Source organism: Pinus tabuliformis, chromosome 5_1 (genome assembly GCF_031772625.1).
Source record: "Pinus tabuliformis cultivar Carrire ecotype Pingquan chromosome 5_1, CPIR1, whole genome shotgun sequence".
NCBI lineage: Eukaryota > Viridiplantae > Streptophyta > Pinopsida > Pinales > Pinaceae > Pinus > Pinus tabuliformis.
Genome location: NC_142305.1, coordinates 428388414 through 428410453, shown reverse-complemented (window position 1 = coordinate 428410453; position 22040 = coordinate 428388414). Strand labels below are relative to the sequence as shown.

Here is a 22040-nt window from a genome sequence, read left to right as displayed (position 1 = left end):
AAGATATGCACATATACATAAGAGACTCATATACGTAAGTTGCGCATATACAGAAGATATGCACATATACAAAAGCTGCAGATATACGAAAGTTGTGCATATATGGAAGATATGTGCATATATGAAAGATACACATATAAAGAAGATGTATGTATATATGGAAGATATGCACATATACGAAATTTGCGCATATATGTGTATCGTTTGTATATGTGCATATCTTTTTTATATGCGCAACTTCCATATATGTGCTTATATTCCCTATATGCACAGCTCCCGTATATGCACATATCTTTTGTAAATGCACAACTTTTTGATATGCACATATACGAAAGAAGTGCATATATGGAAGTTGTGCATATGTGGAACAAGTGCATATACAAAAAACATGTGCATAAACAGAATATTTGCATATATGGAAGTCACACAACTTCTATATATGCACATCTTTTGTATCACATATCTTCTGTATATGCATATGATACCACCCGCCGCTGGAAAAATGTCGAGGTGTCGTTCAATCCTCTCCATTCTCTAGTCCAGGATGCCCACACGGTTCTCGTGTCAGTCTAAGATAGTCTATCCCAGTAAAAACTTAATATTCCATTAAAGTTCTATAGTTTGCATGTATTGGTCGAATTGTCTAAGTGTGTGTCCTATATCTGGGATCCAATAAGCCCTTTCTATCATAATCTTAGTGTCTGAGAGAGTAGTTCTATGAGAGGATGCCTCTCCCTCAAATCAAGAGAGTTCTTCCTAAACATTGGTTGGTGTAATCTCCCAGAAGTGAGATGCAAATATAAAAACATACCTTCTAGAAACAATTTCACAGCAATAGATATCCAACATCTGCATTACTTTGGGCAATCCATTTTTTATAATGTGATTTCAGATATTTAAATTGAAGTTCCCTACGAAAACTGACACATAATCTCATTAAGAATTTGTACTACTATGTAACGAATTACTTCTTGTTGCAGTGATGAAAACCTTTGTTGTTATTATTGGAATTTGATTTTTTCGTTGAAATTGATTCAATACACCGCAGGGAAGGTTACATTAAATAAAATAGTTTCTCCATCTTTCACTGTCATATAAATAGAATAATCACGGTGTATACTAATTTTATTAGAATATTTCCTGTGGAAAGTCTTTGAAATTTTTGCAATGCATACAATATTTACATGAATTTTATTAATGTAAGTTTTAATGTATGAAAGTTAAATGTATTTATTTATTTTTATAGATGTTAATTTAAAATACATGATATATATATGTATATATATATATATATGTATATATATATATATATATATATATATATATATATATATATATATATATATATATACTACATATATATATATATATATACATATACATATATATATATACATATATATATACATATACATATACATATACATATACATATACATATACATATTATAACAAATATTGTAAACAAAAATGAAAAATATAGTTCTACTTTGATATTGGGTAACTCTTTCAAACGAAAGACATCAACACTTAACATTAATAATTTGATTAGTACTAGGTGTGAGTCAGCAAACCATAAGTTACAAAAGCTTTCGGAAAAAAATAAAGCATTGCTATGTAGCTATTAATATTATTTAATACTTCTTATTAAAAAATAAATATTTAAATTAATTTAATTAGGGAAAAAATAAAGCATTGCTATGTAGCTACTAATATTATTTAAAACTTCTTATTAAAAAAAATATTTAAATTAATTTAATTAAGAAGCGAGGGTTACACTTTCTTTAACTTCTTTTGAGGTTAGTATCTCTTTAGCCTTTGGAGTTGGTCTTCATCCTCAAGGATGGTCGGTCTCATCTTGCACTGTCAGTTTTTCCATGACCCTAGACACTGTTTTTTTTCAATAATAGGTTTCAACAATATTAAAGATTTTTTTCCCACTTGTATCATCAAATTGGGTGCACTTCACCTCCTCCAAAATATGGTCCTCTTGAAATTTTTTCTCTTTTCCTCTACTTGTTACTCAATTTTTCCATTTTTCCAATTTTGTTCTCTTTCCCTCTACCAACTCTCTAATTCTTCCATTTTTCCTTATGTTTCCATAGAACACTAGCTATGCTAGTGTTTCTCTTCCTATGAAGAATGATGAGAGGGATGAGTAAAGGAGGAAGGTCATTCTTAGGAAACTCGTTTTCTTCTTCCTCTCTCCTCTCTGTTGTAGGGAATCTCTTTTCTTGTAAGCTAAAACTCTCTATAACACCTAATGATAACAACCCAAAATTTCTCTATCTTTGTCACCAAAGGGGTTACACTAAGCATAACTAAAACTTTATCTAAAATCTCAAAAGATCATGTATCTTGGCACATCCAATAACCAAACTATGATAATTGAAGATATGAAGAAAAATATCCAAAAATAGAAGGGAGACTATAGTAACCATAGGCCTCACACACAATGTAACTATTGAATTCTACATATAGTAACCATATACCTCTTATCTACTTATTTTTAATCAATTAATATATAGTATTATTAACTAACAACATAATATCAAACATTTAATTAATGTATATAAAACATAGTAATATGCATATATCTTAATTTAAAATATTCTATATATCTAAACATTTATATTTTAATTATCTAAAATCTTTTCAATAATTAAATGTAATAAATACAAATAAATTTATTACTATATAGTTGACTGGGTTTTGGATACATGGTGGCATAGTAATATGCATATATCTTAATTAAAAATACTTTATATATCTAAACATTTATATTTTAATTATCTAAAATCTTTTCAATAATTAAATGTAATAAATACAAATAAATTTATTACTATATAGTTGACTGGGTTTTGGATACATGGTGGCATAGTAATATGCATATATCTTAATTAAAAATACTTTATATATCTAAACATTTATATTTTAATTATCTAAAATCTTTTCAATAATTAAATGTAATAAATACAAATAAATTTATTACTATATAGTTCACTAAGTTTTGGATACATGGTGATCGAGAGCTTTGTTAAGGCACCCCTTGAAAGATTTTTTTATTATACATAAAACATTTATGTGAAATATCAACTAACAAATTAAAAGTAAATAAACAAACTATAATATTGTACATTTATCTCTATGTTTAAATTTTAAATACTTTTAAAATCTTTATATTATTAATTTGTTTTTTACGTAAAATCTTTTACGTAATTCACTTCTACCTACCTATATGTGTGTGTGAGAGAGAGAGTCTTCTAGTTGTTACAAGTAATATTCACTATATCATATAAATCTTCAAGTAAAAGAAATATTTAATTACTCAAGAAAATTATAAAATAATTTTAAATCCACATTATTGTTAATATCAAATTAAATACATCAAGTATTATGTGATTTCCTTGTGTAAAGGATAGACATATCCTAAATACCCATATGTTAAAGTTTTAAGAAATTTCAGGTTGTTTTAGAATTCCATTAGCAAATGTGTTTCTAAAAGTAGTTTTTTAACACTCACATTTATGACTATGTTTCAAAATTACTTTATCTAGCTCATTATTAAAAAAATCATGAAAATGGGAAAGAAATTCTAAATGGCTTGGAAACCTAGTTGAATAATTTAATTTTATATTTTGAAAAATTGTTTTCATCATTGAAAAAAGGCCACTCCTATAGTTTTTAAATAATATTTAGATATTGTTTAAAATGAATATTTTAATAATTTCAATAACAAAATATTTCAATTATTACACATAAAGCAATTGCTAATCACATATTTAAATGGTTTTTTGGGAAAAAAAATAAACCTTTTATGGACCCAATCCCAATTATTTCATCCAGCTTTTGACATTTACTTGCTATAATTATATTTATGTGTATAACAATAAATAGTTGAATAGCATTACTTCATTACTAAGTGGAAAAATCTACCACTAAATCACTTATTTATTATTTTGTGTATCATAATAAATAGTTGAAAGACATCACTTCATTAAGTGACAAAAATCTATGTAATGGACAGTGAATTCCATAAGCCCTTCCATTATTTTCCCTCTTCTTCCACCACCACCATCAATAGCCACCCACCCACCATTTCATTTGAATTTTGAAAATTTACCGCTCAACTCACTGAGTTTGAAATCTTGTGGCATTCAATGGATATAGGTGGATAGTCTCTGAGATCATTTTCTCCTAGAGCTTTACATCCAAGATCTGAGATCAGACGGCTGATTGTGTTAATTTGCAGGCGGAGTGACTGGCATGGACGACTTTCTTGTGAAATTCTTCCCCGCCGTGGCGCGCAAGGAACACGAGGGGAAGCAAAGTACATACTGTAAGTACGACAATCAAGGATTACAACTCTTTACATCATCCCTGTAGCCACATTTTTTGCATCGTATACTACTAGACGATTTGGCCGAAGACCGACCATGCTTATTGCCGGCCTTTCCTTTCTTGCCGGAGTCACCTTCAATGCCGCGGCCCAGGATCTTCTGATGCTCATGATCGGAAGATTATTACTTGGATGTGGAGTCGGATTTGCTAATCAGGTTTGTAAACAGAGGATTCATAATCCTGATGAGACAGAATCTTTGATTTAATACGGAGATTCAACTAATTAGCACAGGAATCGCTCCTGCGGATTCCCTCAGGCAAAAATCGCCTTTAATAGCTGACTTCTGTTTGCTAAATTATTGCATTTATTGTATATTATTTTCCATATAATCTGACTACACACATTTGATATGACAAACTTTGCATGTATTTGGATTCTTTGAGTTTTCTTTTAAAACATTTCGACATACCCTGCATTAAAACACATTCTATTACATTTGTGAGGTATATACTCAATTGATTCTTATTCTCCTCTAAATCTTATGCTCTGCCTGCCTTCATTTTGGGATAAATCTTAGACATCATTGTGTTTTTCTTTAAGTCTATCTATTGGAACACTGATGTGATGAAAGGGCCTTTGCTCTTCTGTAAATGTAGGCGGTTCCTCTTTTCCTGTCAGAGATAGCACCGACTAGAATTCGAGGGGCTCTTAACATCCTCTTCCGGCTGAATATTACAATAGGCATTCTGTGCGCAAGTTTAGTCAACTATTTTACAGCTAAGATCAAGCCTTGGGGATGGAGGCTTTCTTTGGGCTTGGCAAGTATCCCTGCTATTCTGCTATCTGTGGGGTCTGTATGTTTAGTAGAGACACCTAACAGTCTGATTGAAAGAGGACACCTGGAAGACGGCAAGAATGTGTTGAGAAAAATCAGAGGAACCGATAATGTGGACGCAGAGTTCAGTGAACTAGTTCAGGCTAGTAAAATAGCCGCGGAAGTTAAGCATCCATTTCGAAACCTGATGAAGCGCAGGAATAGACCTCAGCTTGTCATAACCATATTTCTGCAGATCTTCCAGCAGTTGACTGGTATCAATGCCATTATGTTCTATGCTCCCGTGCTCTTCCAGACCCTGGGATTCAAGAGCGATGCTTCTCTTTGCTCTGCGGTTATTACCGGTGCAGTCAATGTCATATCCACTATTATTTCCATTTACTCGGTGGACAAACTTGGTCGAAGAGTGCTTCTTCTGGAAGCAGGAATACAGATGTTCATTTCACAGGTTATCACCATTTGCTCTTATCCTTAATTTCTATTTCATAGCTTTGTTTATACCGAAATGGTGAAACATAATTGTGATAATTGTGATTATGAATATTGCAGGTGATTATTGGAATCCTTTTGGCGACGGGATTGAAGAACGGGCAGCAGCTTTCTCAAGCGACGGCCACTGTGATAGTGTTGATGGTGTGCGTTTTCGTGTCAGCATTTGCATGGTCATGGGGACCTCTCGGATGGTTGATTCCCAGCGAAACATTTCCCCTGGAAACAAGATCCGCTGGACAGAGCGTGACGGTGTGCGTGAATCTGCTCTTCACATTTGGTGTTGCACAGGCGTTTCTGTCAATGCTTTGCAATTTCAAATACGGCATCTTCTTCTTCTTTGCTGGTTGGGTGTTCATTACGTCCCTCTTTGTGCTGTTTCTCCTTCCGGAGACGAAGAATGTGCCGATCGAAGAAATGATGGACAGAGTGTGGAAAAAGCACTGGCTGTGGAAAAGTTTTGTGACAGATGCCGACCTCATTGATGATGAAGAAGATGTTAATTCCAAACAAGAAAATGGAAGAGCCGGTGGCCAAGCGTACCATAATTCGCAGTTGTGATCTTCTTCCTCCTCCATGGCCATGGCAATAATAATGATAACTGTATTACTTCTGCTATGCTGTCCAATTTGCGCGTAACAATTTAAATTTCATGAGGAAGCGCACCAACACCAATGGCGACAGATTTATCAAAGGGCCGGAATCGGTGAATACTTTCCTTTCACATTTACTATTGTTAATACGCAGCGTCAGATTTCCAGTTGCAGGATTTTGTGTCAAAACGTGAATGTTAATTGTACATTTTGTTTTGAAAGAGATACATCTTCCGTGTGACAAATAAATACTATTCCCAATTTTTTGTATAATGGGCGGAAGGTTATTGTTAAATATATGAACCTGTTGAGTATAGGTTCACCAAATATCTAGCACCTCACATTGACATTGAAGGAAAAGGAAAACTTCGTGAATCACACGCTTTCTTCCTAGATTCCCACAGAGAGTGCAACATAGATAACATGAGTGTCGACCAAATCAGGCAGATGATTGACATGATGTATACAAAGTATAAACTCATGTGTCTTATAGGGAAAAGTGAAATTGTTGCTTGGAGGACAATTATTCAATGTTTTACATGGACACTCCTCAGGTGGTGGGACACAAAATCTTCTCCTAAGCTCATTGAAACAATGGAAGCATAAGTTCTTAAAGATGAGAAAGCAGATGTAATTCATGATTCTGATGGCACACTTATCGGCAATATGGTAGGTGCATTAACATCAATGATTTTAGAGCATTGGTGTGGAAGTGAAACAGAAATTGCTGATAAAAATGAAGTCATTTTGATGAATCTAAAATGCCACAAAATGTCCCAATATGAAGACTTCCACAGAGACTGGATGCAGAGAATCTATGAGGTCAAAGATTCTAAGAACCTATTATGGAAATAGGTATATCTTGCAGCCCTGCCATCCAGATTTCTAGATTATATTATATTGCAAGAAGTCTTTCATCTACCTTTTGAGTCATACACATGGGGTGAGATATATGCTCACATTACAAAGATTGGTAAGTCTTTGCACAAGCTCAAAGGTAAATAAATCTCTAGAAGAACTTTCCAGATTGCCAGACAAGAAGTCCATCTGCAGCAAGTATGGGCTTACAACGGATGATTCTTTGGTAAAAAGAAGGAAAGCTAAGAAAAGAGGAAAGAGAGAGTTAAAGAAACTTTCTACAAAAACAGAGGAAAATATCCAAAGGACAAGAAAAAATATTCCAAACTAGTACGAGGCCAAGCCTCTAGAACAAAGAAAGGGTATTATAAGTATGTTCCCAGAACACACTATTATAATCCCTCTGATATTCACCTGCGCACAGCCAAGCAGGAGAAGTGGAATAAAATTACTTGTTGGTTATGTGGGCAAAATTGACATACATCCTCCAGATGTCCACAAGGCGAAGAATCAAAGTTAAACAGGGGTAAAAAATCTGAAATCTTTGCTCAGAAAGCCAAACAAGTTAAGCAAGAAGGAAGAGGACCAATGATCTGTATGAAATGTGGTTCTCATGCACACAAAACAGAGCGCTGCCCGAATGTTACCATCAAGGAAATTGCACAGCAGCATCAGATAGAAGAATCATCTTATGACTCTTTCAGTTCTTCTTCTGCAGAAGAACTACAGGCTCAAAGAACTACAGGCTCACATGGAACAATATTCAGATTCTGACTCTTTAGATTGTTTATGTTCTGACTCTGAAGAATGTGCTTGTCATGTCCAATATGATTCTGATTTTGAATATTATAGTGAATCAAGTGAAGAAGGGGAAAAGCCCAAGCCACAAAAAGAAAAAGTCCTCATGGCAGCAACAGAAGAAGACGAGTTGAAAATTTTATCCCAAATACATGCCATGGAGGAAGGAGACATGAAAAACCCCCTAATCGAAGCTTTTACAAACCAGCTCAAATCCAAAGCTTCCAAAGAATCAGGTAAGAAGTCCCTATTCATTGATGCTTCATATGAAAGAAATACAAAATCATTTCAAATGCATCATCAAAAACCTGGTAGGGTGAGATCACTCACTTTAGGAGAAGTAAGCCGTGAGATTCATAATCTCAAGGCAGAAATCTCTGCAATGAAAACTCACATTACAGAACTGAAGAAAGGTAAACAAGTGGCAAAAGAAGAAGATGATGATCAGCCATGGGATACTGCTCAATATAGCAGTAACCAAGAAGTCCAGGTTGCTGAAGGAATAAAGGATCCTAATTTTGGATTCAGAGATATGAGATTATTAACTATCTCCTATCAGCAACACCATGTCAAAGTAAATGTCTGCATAAAAGGGCAAATGTTTGGAATGGTTGCTCTTTTAAACTCTGGAGCCGACATAAATATCCTTAGCATGAAAAATATTCCAGCGAAATATTGGGTAGCTGCAGAAAGAAAGGTAGTAGGCCTGGGTAACAAAAAGCTCCGATATGAGGTACCCAAAGCCTCTCTCTGCTTTGATACTCACTGTGTTTATTTAAAATTTGCAGTAGCTGACATTCCAGTGGATTGCATACTTGGCAATGTCTTTCTGACAGCAGTAGAACCTCATGGGTCACTCAGACTCAAAGGAGGAAACGCTGGATATTTTATATATGTCCCCACATCTAAAGGGACAAGGAAGAAAATTGAGCTTCCATATATTTCAAATCCTAGAATTTCAACAATGGTCCAAACTGTACAAAATTTGGACAAGGCAGAAGCCAGACTTTCAGATCTAAAAGATCTGAAATCTACTCTGAGAATTGAAGAACAACTTAAGCAACCTCAGATAAAAGGAAAGATTGAAGATCTGAAGAAACAGATTGAAGAAGAATGCTGCTCAGAAGAACCCAATGCATTTTGGCATAGGAAGCAGCACACAGTGGAGCTCCCTTACAAGGAAGGATATGCTAGTAAACCTTGTAAGAGCCGAGCAATACCTATGAGCAAAGAATACAAAGATCTTTGTGAACAAGAAATTCAGCAGCTCCTGAACAGAAAATTGATAAGAGAATCAAACAGTCCCTGGAACTATTATGGATTCTACGTAAACAAAAGAGCTAAGAAAATTAGAGGCATCCCAAGGCTAGTCATCAATTATAAGCCTCTAAATTCAGTCCTAGCTGATGACACCTATCCGATACCTCATAAAGGGGATTTAATTCGAAGGATAGCAGGGGCAAAAAGCTTCTCCAAGTTTGATCTGAAAGCAGGATTTTGGCAAGTGGCCATCTCTGAAAAGGATAAATTCAAGACTGCCTTCAGTATACCAGCAAGACATTATGAATGGAGTGTCATGCCTTTTGGATTAAAGAATGCTCCATCAAAATTCCAAAAGGTAATGGACAATATTTTCAAGCCATATTTTGATTGACTAATTGTATATATAGACTATGTATTAATTTTCTCTAAAACTATTCATGATCATTTTAAGCATGTAAATATATTTAAGAATTTGGTTAAGCACAATGGCTTGGTGCTTAGCAAAAAGAAGATAGAAGTTTTTCAGACTTCTATCAAATTTTTGGGCCACACAATCTGCAATGGGTAGATTTCTTTGCAGAAACATGCACTCGAGTTTGCAGACAAATTTGCAGATGTCATAACAGACAAGAACCAACTGCAAAGGTTCTTAGGCTGCCTCAACTATGTCAGCAACTTCTATCAATACTGTGTCAGTGACAAAAGATTATTGAATAAAAGACTGAAGAAGAATCTCCCAGAATGGACAGATGTCCATACACAAGCAGTCCAGAACATCAAAGCCAAGGTAAAATCCTTGCCTATTTTATATGTCGCTGATGATCTTGCATACAAAATTGTTGAATTTGATGCAAGTAATATTGGATGGGGTGGAGTTTTAAAACAAAAGGTTGGAAAATAGGAACAGGTGGGTCAATTTGCATCCAAAGTCTGGAATCCAGCCAAGCTAAACTACTCCACAATAGAGAAGGAAATAAAGGCAGCATGTAATTGCATCAGTAAGTTTGAAGTTTATCTCATTAACAAATATTTTCTGCTTATAACTGATGCATCTGCTTTGCAGAAGGTGTTAACAAAAGACATCAAGAAGGCTGGAGATGCCAAGTTTGCCAGATGGCAAGCTCTTTTTGCAAACTTTGATTTTCAGGTGGAACATATTAGAGGAAAGGATAACAGTATCCCTGATTTTCTTAGTAGGGAATATATTGAAGACAGAGATCATGTCATGATGATCATCACTGAGTGGGACCAACACCAAAAACAAAAAGTACTAAGGATCATCCCAAATAACCAAGACTGGGAAGAATACAAAAGAAATTGGAAACCCACCTGGCAGTTGAGAAACACAAAGGTCCTGGACGCCAATTTGCAGCCTCATACTGACATCCAGCACTTTGTACCCGAAAGAAAAGTGTACCCTAAAGGTAGCAAATGGATTCATGACATGATATATGATAAGTCTAAAAGAGATGTTGGGATTGCGCACCAAGTTTTAGAACATAACTTTCATGATATTGGCAGGATTTGGTTTCACGTAGGGCGTAGTACTGGCATTTATGAAAAATGCTTTTGTTTTTATCGGACCAGATATCTTTGGAATGAACAAGGACATTGGCCTATTCAGCCCTGTGCTCGTTGGCCTCTAAATGATCCAAAGATTATATTTCCTAACACTGTGTATGATTTTGCAGGGTATAAAAATTTATGGTGGGACTTCCTAAATATTGATGGCAAGGAAGAAACTCACTATACAAAGCTAAAATTTAGCACATTAGCTGCTTCTCAGAGAAATCAACAGTGTCAGTGGTTTCGAGAATGGTGGAGTGATTATGGGGTATGCAGAACTGCCATGGATCCTATATACCATGAGGCGTACAGAATAAAATATTGCAATTGGTGCCAAGAACATGGTATTGGAGAATGTTTTCATACCATATACAAAACTGTTAAAGACATGACAGACAAAGAATGGTCTCCATTCCATAACTTAAACTATTCACTCCAGGAATATATGAGGGAACACTTAGAATGGTTAGTCTTAACCAAAGTGAAACATCAAATTATTTTGGGAAAACCAATGATAGTCCGCGGGATATACACTAAAGCCTAGGACAACCTGTTGTATAAAAGAGATAGATTCCCTGATTTAAAGGTATTTTGATGGTTCACATGGGCTTTCCAGTAAAAGTATCCATATTGTAAATACAAGTACCAGTGAGAAAGGCTTAATTGTGACCAGATTTCCCGTGGACTTTGCTGTACTAAAGTTTTCACTGTGTAAATAATATTTCCCGTGGGCTTTTATGAAAACATCCACTTTGTTTTGTCAATATCATAATTTTCTCGTGGGATTTGTCAGACAGGAATCTGCTGGACGGATGATGCCTTGGCATTACTCGAAAGCAATAATTCCATCCACTCGGATTGGAACCTTTGTGTGGACGTTGCCCTGGTGGTACCTAAAAGTAATGATTCCATCCACTTGTAGGTCAGTTCACGGATGATCCATAGTAATGCTTGTCCCCCCTCACTTCCTATATAAGGAGGGTAAGGCTCATTGCTGAGGCATTCGGAGTTTGAGTCAGTCTGAGTCTTTAAGAGTTTTGAGTCGTCGAGTGCCTCTCTTGCTCTGCATTTGCGGACATTCAGTCCGATCTTCTTGCATCACGAGAAGAACTCAAGTCCTTAGCTGATTTGGGAGCTTGCGCATCAGTGTGCTCGGCACTGGTGAGAACCTAAAGTGGTTGAATCATATTAGAAAGTCATCCAGTCTGTATATGAGTTGAAGTCATATTCTGAGGCGAGCCTATCTTTTGCCAGGTAGCCTTCGGTATTGCTTGTTCCTTGCGAACAACATATAGTTCAATAAATGCGAAGATAGTCAATCTCTATAAAGAATCTCTCTGTAAGAAGCTTTATCCATTCTAAAATAAAATGAGTATACCATTCTGCATCTGAATATTTTGCGCATATATAAACTCTGCTTTGGTAGTAGTTATCTCTGAAGCTTACATCCGAAGTTTGCAGGAAGTTTGCCAAAGGAATGAAGGGATTCCAAGGCCATTGTTAGGCGAGGAAGCCATTGTCGGGGCTGCGAAAGCGTGAAAGTTCTGAGTAGGTTCACCACTGGTTCATCAGGAGTCAGTGATCAGAGAGAATCGAAGAGACACAGCAAGGCCAAGTCAGCAGAGGAAGCGACAACAACATAGCGCGTGGAGTGCGCGGCACTGTAGCACCAGCACTGTAGCACCCCACTATTGCAAGCTTGTGACCAGAAGCCCCTACTAAAAATTGGTATCAGAGCCAGTAACGACTGGTTTAGAGGTCAGTATTCTAAATCTTATACTCATTAAAAGAATGGACCCTCCCCAGAAATCAGTTTCTTTCCGAGAACTAGAAGAGAGAGATTCTAAGGCTAAAGAAAACCCTTTAATGGATATGTTTGCAACAAGTTCCAATCGTGTCCGAAATTCTGATGAACTTGAATATGAAGAACCCCAGCCTTCTGCCCGATGAAAGGTAACAACCACGACAATTAATGATCCTTATTTGAAATCGAATTAATAATTAAAAAAATAAATATTTATTTAAAATTACAAATATTAATTTATATATTAAATTGACATGTAATTTTGTTTAATAAAATAAAGAATATTTTATTTAATTATTTAATCCATATAAATATATTATTTAAATTTTAATTTCTAAATACACTCCCAATTGTTTTTACATACATGTATCTAACAATTAAATATGATGTATGTTGTTGGTATGAAAAGGATACCTAATAATCTAGGATTTCATTACTATTTTAATGGAATGTACTTTTTGCTCTGTAACTTTATGTTTCATTTTAGTTTCTTAGGATTTATCGAAATGCATGATAAAATCAAATTATATGTTCAGGGTAACACCTATAGAATATACATACATTTTTTTTACTAAACTAAACTTACTTTTAAGATTTATCATATGTAATAAATATAATCATTCGAATATTCTATGGGCTTTTAATGTTTCAATCTTTCACATCCGAAATGTATAAACCTCGGTTTAATACTTGGCATTCTCTTTTGATGTTAAGTCGCTTTAATAGAGGTGGAGGAATTCGATGTACCTTTGACACTTGTTATTCTTGCATTCAATGGAATGGACCCAACAACAGAAGGGTCTGGAATTTGGAAACATTTGGTGAAAAAGACACCTTAGGATTTGGGTGTGGCGATCCAACAACTCCCATCACTCAGGGTTTAGTGCTGTGTTTGCGTTCTGGGTGTTTCGCTGCTTGAGGTTTTCATTTGGCGCTAAGCATGGTCTTGAACCTCGGCCCTACAACCTGGCTAAGGGTTTGTTGCAGTGGAGCGGTATGAGTCCGCCCTCCTCGTTCCAATGGATTATGGCGTTAAACTAGGTAATCACAACTTGTCTCTATTTCTTAATAGATATCCCCCTTTTGACAGTCTTTGCTTCGAATTGCAAGCTATATTCCTCTGCTCATCTGGTTCGCTGTGCAGGGTATTTGAACTCTTGCTGTTTCGCATGCCCCAAGGAGGACGAGGTTGGATGTCTGCAGGTCCGTGGAGGTAATATCCAAGGCTAGCTACAAGATTGTTTTTTTCTATCCTTTTTATACTTGCTACGAGCTACTAATAATTGTCGCAGGGGTTTCAGATACTAGCAGTCTTCTACAATCTAGAGTTACTCCGTCTCAGGTAATGTTGAAACCCTTGAATGTATTACGCATGATAATCGTTTATGTGTCTTCCTGTTATTGGATTTAACTCTGGTGTTTTGCATCTACAGGTAAGGTATAGGCAAACGCCTTACTGTATGGTTTCTGGGTTTGATTTGGTCTCACTATCGAACCTCCTGGTGGACTGTCAAGCTTGTGTACTTTCAGAATTTCGCATATTTATTGTTTTGTTTCTTTGGTTAGAGGAATGCCTAAGTTCTTTCCCTTTTTAGGAAGGTCTCACCATCCGGCCACTGATCTGGCAATTATGTCCAAACTCACCCTTGGAGCTCTTCCTGAGCTCCCTTCTCCTGACAGTAAAACAAGTCTGTTGCAGGTATCTTGGGCATTGGGACCCACAGTACAGCCTCAAGTCACATACCATTCCGACTATACTTAACAGTTTTCCAACTGGTTTATCTCATCCAGCTCAAGGAAATTCTGTGCAGCATGGTTCTTGCCCCCTTTTACTCTACTCACCTTTCTTCCAAGCCCCAAGCTTTTCCCTCCTTTTCCCTTTTAGGAAACTTTTCCCTTTTAGGAAACAGATGAGCAACTGTTTTTAATTGTCTTAGGTGGTTAATAACTGTTTCTTTCAATTCTTGACAAAATATTTTAACTCTTAATTATTCATTAATCAAGTAACGAAATATATTCTGGCTTCGCAGCCTTAATTCTTTAACATTCTATGTCAGTGAAAGTAAAAACTAAAGTAATAAGTATAACTTGGTAACCAAAGTAAATGTTGGTGTAGTATAGGGTGTTACATCTAGTTTTTAAAAATAATTTAATAGTTTAAAACAAAAAGTCTTTTTTTAGTTATTAGTAGAAAATTTAATAATTTAAATTTTAGTTTTTTCAATTTAATTAATATATTTAAAAATTGATAAAATAAAATAAATGGACAATATTTTTTAATAATTTTTTAATGCGAAAATAGTGATAATTTTGAAAACTTAAATCGAAAAGAATATAATTTCATAATCATAATAACTTATAAAAAGTTTAGCATTACAAGGAAACCAAATATGTGTGAAATATGGATATGGTATTTTTTTAATTAAATTGAATAAGAATAAAATACATAAATCTTTTTTCAAATAAATCTCAACCCTTTATCTATAAAATAATTCATTTAAATTAAATCACTATCATCCACTTAATAATTATTAATAATCAAATTATAAATCTTATTAAAAAACACATTAAACTTAACAAGAAATATGGAAACTTAATCCTATAATTTCTTTACTTATAATACTTAACTACTTTACCTCTATCTGTAGTTTCCACCATGCACTTAACTTATCAATTAATATCTTTTTTTTTCTCTTCAAATATAATATGCATTTACATTCATTAATACTTTATTCACTAAATTAATATTTTTATTTGTTTTTGCAAATATAATATAAATTTATATTAATTATTATCTTAATATTTAAATAAAATTAATGATTAAAAAATTTGTACAAATATATCAGGGAAATGATTTAATCCATAAGGTGTAGATTAATTGGTTTGTGTGGAATTTAGTGTTTACCAGGTCATAGATTCAAATCTCATGGGGAGAGGTTGAGGATGGAAGCCACATTTAGGGGAATTAAACTATCCTTAGAGGCGTCCAAGCTCTCAAACTATGCATCATCCTCATCGTTGATTCCTCTTTTTTCTTCTTCACATCAATTTGTGCTGTCGTTGCCACCATTGGTCTGGAAGGAAAACTATTCACCATGTGGTTCTCTTCGTACAACCAACACTTCAGAGGCTTCTTCATCTTCAGCTTGCCACTCAATCTCGAATACTCCTCTTTTATATTATTTTCCTTTAGTTTATTAGACTTATTCTATTTCTCTTCAGTCCCTTTATCATAATGTTCTACCAACCTATCAACCACAACAAATGCTTCTTTTAGAGTTTTGGTATTTTGCCTCTTCACCTCATCGTGTGCCCAAGGTTTCAATCCTATAATGAAGTTGAAGACTTTGTCTTTCTCTGCCATATCAAGTAATTCCAAGATCGCACTCGAAAAGTCTCGTTGATATGCCTGTAGACTCCTTGTCTGCTTAATATACTTAATCTTCGTCCTTTCATCCCAAGTCTCATCATGTGGGATAAAATGAGTTTCCAAAGATTTCTTCATATCATCCCAAGTAGAGATGTCATCAACATAATCATGAGCAATCTGATCCAACTTCTGTCTTCACCACATCTTAGCATCCTTAGTAAGGAATTGAGCATCTACCTTGACCTTGGCTTCATCATCAAGAATCCCCAAGCGTTCCAAGTATTGTTCCATATCACATAATAAATTGCCAAGTGCCTTTGCACTCCTCATCCCATCATAAGAATCAGGTTCCTTAACTTTCATATGAGGAGTCCCTCCAATTGGTCCTTGCCCAACTTATTTCTTCAAAACAACTATCTCATTCCCATAATCGTCAAGACTTTTCTATAACTTCAAGGTTTCATCCAATCCTTGATCTCTTGCAGCACCCATGTTCTTTAGTTCCTTCTTTGTTTGCACATACTGCCATTCAGTATACTCGTATCGTACCTTTAGGTTATCATAAGCTACTCCCAACTTCGTGAACCCATCTCTAAGTTCAACATTCTCAGCCTTCAACGAAGTCATCTCTGAAGCAAGTTCCTCCATCCGGTCCAATACCCTATCCATGAAAACTGTTCTAGGATTAAAATTGGAATCCCCTGTTACCTAAGGTTTTTCCCCATTTTCCGCCATCAATTTTTCTTGTGATCTTGTTAATACCATGCACCAACTTGTTCAACTTAGACCCTATAACTTGTCCCTGTCGAACTTCCAAAATCAAGCTTCAATACCAACCTGCAACATTGCATGTCATATTCCTGCTCAACAACTTCAACCAAAGCCCTACGGAAAGTGGGCTCTAAAACCAACTGTCACGAATCTATCCTTGTGGTACTATTTCAACCATGTATAGAGGGTGTGACACCACTATACTTTTTCTTTCACCAATACTCAAGTATATGGGTTATGCCTAACCAAACACTTAACCAATTTATCTTCAAGTGTTATCAATGCAGTAGAACTAAAATTCTTTAAATATCAATATAAACAATATGTATGCATAGCAGAAAACATCAACACATAATCATATGTGGGAGGGGAAACTCTCATGTATTAGAGTCTACCCAATCAATATATAAAATTATGTAATTCAGTTGTACATAAATACAATACAATGTTGTGTTGCTAGCAAGTCCCAACTTGCACACTTCTTCACAACTCGTGCCTGCAAAATTTTCCCAACCGTGCCACTCATGCATGCTTCACCCAGTCTGTTGAATCACTTGGCACGTCCTACCTATTCACCGACTAGTGGCTACTGCACCGTAGGCCTGCTTGTCAAAATATGCACACCACCCCTTACTGTTCAACTCGACGCACTTACCCGCGCCCTCTGTCATCCACTGTTCAATGGCAACCAACCCGCACTATGGTTCGACGCCTATCCGAACACTTTCACACAACATCGTGGATGCTGCCCTCCCGCCAGTTCGCCTTAGCGACCTTAGGTCACAGCCTATCCATGTTCCACCCGACAGTTCACTTTCAGCGCTCTGCCTTGGTCCACCTGTAGCATGCTGTGACATCCTGCCCACCTGCGATACAAGTATCGAGTGTGGCTTGTGAGCGATACACCCTTCGCTCGACCCAATCCAAAAAACCCTAGACTTTCCTTTACTAACTTCGGCCGTGCTCTTATGCACACTCTGCTTATAGCTTCTACTTCCTTCGCTATTCTTCATTCTCTGTCTTTTCGTATGTGTTCTTCGATGGTTCGATGATGCCAAATGACTCACCCATCTCCAATATATATGTGTGCCATACGACCATGGAACCCCCCAACCATCGCGTCCTTCAGATTGATTAAAGGTCGGCCCAAGTATATGTGTAGGTCAGACTAATCACCAATACATGCGTTGGCCCAACCTCCAAAACCATGTCGTTGCTCCATCATTTGCCTTGTTGCTTCCTCTCTGGTCGGCTCGTGTCAAGGCCTCGAGTTGGGGAGCGGCGGAGGGACTCGAAAAACCGACGATCGCGGTTACATGTGTATGGGCACGCTCGAGATGTGCCACGGGTGCCCGTGTTTGGTTAAAGGTGACTCAGGTTAGTACGTTCGGTTAAAGGCGAATCAGAGGTGGATGTTCAGTTATGTGCGATGACAGGCACACAGGCGCACCATGTTGGGCGGGCGCCCTCATTTACGACAAGTCATGCAACGAAAGTGCGATGGTAAAGTGTGCGATGGGCGGGCACCCTCATTTACGACAAGGCATGCGACGACTGTGCGATGGGTGGGCGCACCGGGCGACCCAATTTGGGCGTTCAAGCGAGCATGTGCTTGGGAATGTCACCCATGAGAAAGACAACACGGTTGACATGGTTGGACGCGCTTACACGTAGTACGGGCAACCAGTTGTGGAAGCATTTGTGGACCACGGTGTGGATATGGGTGAGCGAGTGGCACGAGCCAACTCGAGAGGAAGCGACAAGGAAAACAATGGAGTAGTGACATGGTTTTGGAGGTTGGAACGATGCATGTAATGGTGAGTAGGCCGACCTTTGGTGAAGCCAAAGGATGCTACGGTTGGGGGGTGCCACGGTGGTATGTCACATATATATATTAGAGATGGGCAAGAGTCATTTGACATCATAAAACCATCAAAGAACACATACAAAAAGACAACGAATGAAGAAGAGCAAGGGAAGCTAAAGCTACAGGCATTGTGCCCATAAGAGCAGGGTCAAAGTTAGCAAAGGCGAGTTTGGGGTTTCTTGGACCGGGTCGAGTGAAGGGCGTATCGCTGACAAGACGCACTACATACTTGTATCGCAGGTGGGAAGGTTGCCACAATGGGCTACGGTTGGACTAAGTCGGAGAGCCGAAAGTGAACTGTCGGGTGGAACACAGGTAGGCTGTGACCTAAGGCCGCTAAGGCGGATCGGCGGGCGAGTAGCATCCACGCTGCTATGTGGAAGTGTTTGGGTGGGTGCCGAACCATAGTGTGGGTTGGTTTCCGGTGAACGGTACATGACGAAGGGTGTAGGTAAGTGTGCCAAGTTGAACAGTAAGGCGTGGCGTGGAGTGTTTGACAGGTGGGCTAAGGGCATGGTAGCCATGAGTTGGTGAATAGGCATGATGTGCCAAGTGATTTGATAGATCGGGTGAAGTGTGCATGAGTGGCATGATTGGGAAAATTTTGCACGCACGAGTTGTGAAGAAGTGTGCAGGCCGGAGGAGGTCGCTGAGATGGTGTTGTCTAGGATGACAACATTTTTAGAGTGGTGGAGGATGTCATGGCCTCGAGTTAACGAGCGCCTGACAGAGTAAAAAAACCGATGATCACGGTTATAGGCATGCATCTGTGCCCGGGATGTGCGACGAACGCCTATATTCAGTTAAAGGCGACTCAGGCTAGTACGTTTGGTTAAAGGTGACCCAGAGGTGGATGTTCGGTTATGTGTGATGATAGGCACACGGGTGCGCCTTGTTGGGCAGGCGCCATCCTTTATGATAATTCGTGTAATAAATGTGCGATGGGTGGGCACGCCAGGGAACTCAAGTTGCGCATTCGAGTGAGCGCACACTAGGGAAAGGCGCCCATGGGCAAGACAAAATGGTTGACACAGTTGGGCACACCTACACATAGTGCAGGTGACTGGTGGGCCGAGCGACCGATTGTGGAAGCATGTGTGGACCATGATGTGGAGTTTGGAGAGCGGGAGGCACACGCCGACCCGAGAGGCAGAGATAAGGCAAACGATGGAGTAGCAAAATGGTTTTAGAGGTTGGGCTGACCTACACAAATACTTGGGCTGACCTTTGGTCAAGCAAAAGGACGTGATGGTTGGGAGGTGCCATGGTCGTATGGCACACATATATATATTAGAGATGGGCGAGAGTCATTTGGCATCATCGAACCTTCAAAGAACACATACAAAAAGACAATGAACGAAGAAGAGCAAAGGAAGACGAAGCTACAGGCGGGGTGCACATAAGAGCAGGGCCGAAGTTAGTAAAGGTGAGTCTGGGGTTTCTTGGACCAGGTCGAGCGAAGGGCGTATTGTTGACAGGCTGCACTACATACTTGTATCGCAAGTGGGTAGGCTAGAGCAACGCGCGAGAGTGGAAAGTGAACTATCAGGTGGAACGTGGGTAGGTTGCGATCTAAGGCCGCTAAGAAGGATCAGCGGGCGGGAATCATCCACGCTGCTATGTTGAAGTGCTCGGGTGGGCGCCAAACCATAGTGCAAGCTGGTTGCCAATGAATAGTAGACGACGAAGGGCATGGGTAAGTGTGTCGAGTTGAACAGTAAGGGGTGGTGTGTAGAGTTTGACAGGTGGGCCAAGGGCGCGATAGACATTGGTTGATGAATAGGAACGACGTACCAAGTGAATTGGCAGATCATGTGAAGAGTGCATGAGTGGCACGGTTGGGAAAATTTTGTAGGCATGAGTTGTGAAGAAGTGTGTAAGCCGAGACTTGCTAGCAACACAACATTGTATTGTATTTAAGTACAATTGAATTACATAATTTTATATGTTGATATTAGGAAGAATCTAATACATGGGAGTTTCTCCTCCTACATATGATTATGTGTTGATGTTTTCTGTTGTGCATACATATTGTTTATATGGTTAATTGAAGAAGTTTATTTCCGATGCATTGATAGCACTTGAAGATAAATTGGTTAAGTGTTTGGTTAGACGTAGTCCATATACTTGAGTATTGGTGAAAAGAAAAAGTATAGTGGTACCACACCCACTATACGTTGTTGAAAGAGTATCACAAGAATAGGGTCGTGACAGCTCATGCCACTCGCTCGCCCAACTCCACACAGTGGTCCACAAATGCTTCCACAATCAGTCATTCGGCCCACCGGTCACCCGCACTACGTGTAGGTGCGCCCAACCGTGTCAATTGTGTTATTTCGCCCATGGGCGCCTTTCCTGGCCGCACGCTCACCCAAACACACATCACAGGTCACTGCGCACCCGCCCATCGCACACTTGTCCATCACACAACTCGTCGTAAAGGTGGGTGCCCACCAAACACGGCATGCCCATGCGCCCATCGTCACACATAATCAAACATCGACCTCCAAGTTGCCTTTAACCGAATGTAGTAACATGAGTCACCTTTAACCGAACATGGGCACCCGTCGCACATCTCAGGCATGCTTGCACACGTTTGACCACAATCGTCATTTTTTCGACTCCCTCGGGTGTTCACCAACTCGAGGCCCTGGCAATATGTATGTGTAATTGTAATAATTAAGCGGCAACTGCAAGCTCTATGAGTCTGCACATCCGACAAATTCTCATGCCATTTTGCTGCCTAAATTCATATCTCCTTCAGCATTTATTGCTGGAACCTCTGGATCTGCCCGGTGTGATGCAATGCTTGTGGTTTTTTTTTTACATAGGGATGGGTGAGGAGTGGATTTGGTTGACTCGACCTCGCTCTTTGATTAAACTTCCACAATAGTTGTGTGTTACTGATATCTTTTTGTCTTATTTTGATACGGATATAATATATTATATCTTTATCATATAATGTGGATATAATATTTAAATAGTATAATCTCTGTTATTTTATTTTAGTGAAGCATTTGAATTATCATTATAGCTCTACAGAATTGACAAAATTAATTATAGTGTTTTACTTATTTAACTTCTCATTTAGAAAAAAGTTGAAAGAATTCGACTGAGTTTGTTATAATATTCGATCTCTTCTGACTTCAGATTAAAAGGGTTGAAAGGATGTGATAAAATTTGTTATAAAATTTTGTCTCTTCTAAGGTTGAAAGGATTTATATTTTATATTTTCTAATTTCTCATTTAAAAAAAAATCAGTTTAATGTTGAAAGTCTTGATTGAAAAAAATTACATATATCCATTTATGAAATCAATGATGAGAAAATTGTGTTGAATTTTAACTTCAAAATAAATATATATATATCTATATATATATAATATATTATTTTTTATTTTAATATACATTTAAAATAAAATAAATTAAAATAATATTTTATTTTATTTTAACATTAAAATTCAAAAATACATTTATATATATATT

The 22040-nt window shown here is 37.5% G+C and overlaps 1 long non-coding RNA gene and 1 pseudogene across 2 annotated transcripts; both read left to right on the top strand.

The window, feature by feature from the left end:
- Positions 1–4436: 4436 nt before the first annotated feature.
- On the top strand, positions 4437–6570 carry LOC149165325 (sugar transport protein 13 pseudogene; annotated as a pseudogene). Its single transcript, XR_016260099.1, has 3 exons — positions 4437–4556; positions 4999–5625; positions 5727–6570. The product of XR_016260099.1 is annotated as a sugar transport protein 13 pseudogene (transcript).
- A 6629-nt stretch (positions 6571–13199) lies between these two features.
- Positions 13200–14310, top strand: LOC149165324 (uncharacterized). The gene is made up of 5 exons (XR_016260098.1): positions 13200–13589; positions 13693–13761; positions 13850–13890; positions 13982–14068; positions 14248–14310. It is a non-coding gene; the product is annotated as an uncharacterized LOC149165324 (long non-coding RNA).
- The last annotated feature ends 7730 nt before the right edge of the window (positions 14311–22040 follow it).